Consider the following 3,891-nt stretch of genomic DNA (forward strand, 5'->3'; position numbering starts at 1 on the left):
ATTGGCCTATTCTGAGCATTTGATATAAAAAGAATCACACAATATGTGACTTTTTGTGACTGCCTTCTCTTTTACTTAGCATAAGGTTTTGAGGTTCATTCATGTTTCAGCATGTATCAGAGCTTTGCTCCTTTTTACGGATGAATACTATTGGACTGTCTGGGTATACCATATTTTGTTATCCAGCCGCCGATGGATACAGTCTAGTGCCTTGAGTGTGCTGGTCAATGTTCTAAGTGTAGGGGTTAGCTGGGGAGGAGAGACAGGATCCCTGGGAGCTGTGGGGAGGACCAGCCCTTCAGAGCATAATTCCTGTGAAGGAAACGGTGTGTGTCAGTGGGAGGGGCTGCCATTTAATCACGTCATTCATTCATTCATTCATTCATTCATTCACTTAATAAGTGGCCTACTGTATTCCAAGCGCTATTCTAGACACTGTACACAATCCCCGCTCTCACGGGCACTTACGTCCTATCAGAGAACCAGACAACAGAAATACAAGACAGGAAGTGAGGAGTTCAGAAAAGGGCAAGGTGAAGGGACAGTGTGGAGGCATGCTATTTCTAGATGGATGGTTTAGGAAGGCCCCCAGATGAATTTGAGCAAACACACGGATGAAGTAAGGAGACACGCAGGTCACCGTGGGAAGTATTTCAGGCGAGGGAACAGCAAGGAGAGCCGCATGTTCCAAGGTTTCTTTCAGGAAGTCATAGTTGAGCTGAACTTGCATGACAAGGAGGCAGGCATGGAAGGGTCTGGAGAAGAGCTTTCCCCGGAGAGGAATCGGCGCATCCAGAGTGGGAGGGGGCCTGTGTTGGGGCTGAGGGAGCAAGCTGCATAGGGTCTGCCAGAGAAGTGGGAAGACACTGGTGGGTTTCAAGCTCACCGTCTTCAGAAGAAGACAAACACATAAGAAAAAATGAGAAGTGCACACACAAGGCTTAACAGAGAGACAGTAAGGAGCGTGCCCCGTGCCTCAGGGAAGATGCCTAGTAAAGTGATGTCTTTGTCTTTGTCCGTGCACTCAACCACCAGTCTACCAGGCAGCTGGCAACCATCAGATGCTTGCCCACGTCACGTTTTGGCCAAGTGTACAACGGTGAAAAAGACGGGAAGATCCCTGCCCTGGACTCTCGGAGGGGGAGACAGACAGTAAGCAAATGTTTACTTTTTGGTAATGCAGGGACCAGGAAGGACACCCAGCAGGCTAATACCAGAACGGCCGGCCAGAGGGCTGCGTGCGGTGGGGTGTCCAGGGAGCACCCTCTGAGAAGTGCATCTGAACTGAGGGATGGGAAGAGGTCACCGTCTGTGCTCTGCAGCCAGGGTCCCTCTTAGAGGGTCCAGGTATAGGAAGGCCCTGTAGGTGGGGTGGGCAGAAGGGGAGATTTTCTGGGGGTGGGGCGGGGCCACCCAGTGCCAGGCCTTCCTGGGCCACGAGATTGTTATTCTTTGCTGTGTAACAAGCCACCCCAAAACATAGTGGCTTTAAACAACTATATTAGTTCTCACAGTTATACTGGTTGGGTGCAGCGGTGTGCTGGTGTTCTAACAAAAATGACATGACCTTGATTTGTAGCATTTACCAGTTTCCACGGTGTGAATCCTCTCCCAACAGGGCAAATTTCCAGCTACCAATGTGAGGTCCACAAATGGGCAGGCGGGCAGGGATGTGCACCATTGCAGAGAACCTATGCCATGCAGATACACCGATGCAAACACCCACAAGAGACACGATGGTCAGGCAGAGGAAATCCACTGGGAAGGGGGGAGTCCTGAGCGCTCATTACCTTTGTTTCTAACATATCTTATGAATTCCAAACTTGTATGATTTTTAAATGGCTGTGTTTAGGTTACTAGCTCACGACATTGCCGAGGCCAGAACGATTATCTCCTGGGAGTTGGCGAGGCAGCTCTTCTGTAGGTCACTGCGGCTCGTGGTGTGGCTGGCCGCCCTTCAGAATGGAGTCCCCCTCATGCTCCTCTCAATAGCCGGGACAGTGGCTGACAGCAGGAAGGGAATGCACATGGCTTAGCTGTGCTGTGCTTTTGCTAATGCCCTGAGAGGACAGAGCGACACAGACCCGACTGGGCTAGACTCTAGTGCATCAGGGACCTTGGAATTAATTCTGTAGGGAGCCGTGAATATCAGCACAAGTGTGCCTGGGCTCCTCCATGTGCCCCCCCCCCCCCCCCCCCCCCGCCGCCCAACACGCTGGCATCTCCGGGGGGAGTAACTGAGACCCACCCAGCCCGATTCCCATTAGGGACAGGCCTGGGCAGGCTGAGGTCTGGCCTGCTGGGCCTAAGCCCCAGAGCCGCTGTCCAGCATCCAGTCCTTCCTGGTGACAAGCCTCGATGCTCCCCTTCCTCTTGCCCGAGGCCACCCCACCTGCCGACTGCCAGGTGGGCGAGAGGCTCTGGTCTGGCCCGCAGTGATTAGGTCAGGGGTGGGTTTCCATTTGAACCAGTGGGGAAGTTCACCCGCTTCTGCTTGCTGGAGGCTGAGGTCTGAGCTGCTGCCATAAACAGAGGGAGATGAGGGTTCCCGCGTGGCATTCTGTTTCCTGCATCCAGCCACACTTGAAGCCAGATCTATGCTGGGCTTTCTAAATCCGGTCAGCCCCCAATTCATTTTCTCCCTCCAGCCCGGAGGCTGGCTTCCTGCTGCTGGTGTTCCTCACGGCCGTCTGGGTTCAGAGCTGGGCTTCTCGGGGCCTCCTCTCTGCGGGCTGCATGCCAACCTTCTCCACCTCCTCTTTGGTTTGGTCGCTTCCCGGGGTGCAATCTGCCAACATCCCTCTGCTGCTCTCACATCTGGGCCCGTGACTCTGACCCCGTCAGCTCTGCTGGATTCTTGGCTGCACCCAGTAAGGCCTCCACAGGACCAACTCCTCCCCTCACAACTCGGACCCGCAGGCCAGGCCAGGCTGCCCCTTGGAGGGTGCACCACAGATGGGGATATGGGCAGAGCTGGCCCCTCTTCCGACGGGGGCACCAGGGCACCAGAGGGACGCAAGTCTGGGGATGGGCTGAGTGAGGCTGTGAGAGGAGGAGGGGGCAGCCAGCAGAGACCCAGCTGGGCCTGCTCCAGGCCGGGGCCAGAGTACCTGGAGACAAGCACATGGGAGTCCCCAGCTGGCCACTCACCCCAAGCAGACTGTGCCAGGACACCCGCAGCCGGGCTCTGGCCCAACTGTGAGCCTGCTGTTGGGCGGGTGGGAAGGTGTGGACGAACAAAAGTCATAAAGACATCATAAATATACAGCCAGCCAGGTCTGTAAAACATCCATAGAGTAACTGCCCTGGTCCCAACCCGCCCCTCCCCCGACAAGTCAGAGCAGGCCAGCTCTGTGCCGACCTCCTGTACTCGCTAGGAAGGAGGAGCCCAAGCTCCGGCAGAGCCAGCCCTGCACTGTGGACCCAGCAGCCCAATGTGACAGGTCCCCTCCCCTTCACAAGGAGCCACTATAGACCAAGTGAAGTCACAGCCTCTGTTTAAACCTAGGCTTACAGAGCTGGAATATCCCTAAGGAGCCACATCTTTGTTCTAACTTTGCAGGAGAGAAGGGAGTGATGAGACGTCGCCCTCTGATGTGGAGGGCAGGCCGCGGTCCCGTGCAGGCCACAGCTTCAACGTGTGACCAGAGGGTGTCACTTGGGGCTGGTGGATCCAAGAGATCCTATGCCTCTCCCCTTTTCCCAAGTACTCAGACCTGGGCCCTGACCCCGGGCCCCCCAGGCCTGCAGGCCTCGTTCCAGCCACCTGGCTCATGTGAGTGAGGCTGCAGGTGCAACTCTCATGAGCGGGGAGTCAGTAACCAGCGGTGCCGGCAGGCTGTCCCCCACGATGGGAAGGAGCACATCGCAGCCAACACATGGACGAGCGCG

Source organism: Neofelis nebulosa, chromosome 11 (genome assembly GCF_028018385.1).
Source record: "Neofelis nebulosa isolate mNeoNeb1 chromosome 11, mNeoNeb1.pri, whole genome shotgun sequence".
NCBI classification, from domain to species: domain Eukaryota; kingdom Metazoa; phylum Chordata; class Mammalia; order Carnivora; family Felidae; genus Neofelis; species Neofelis nebulosa.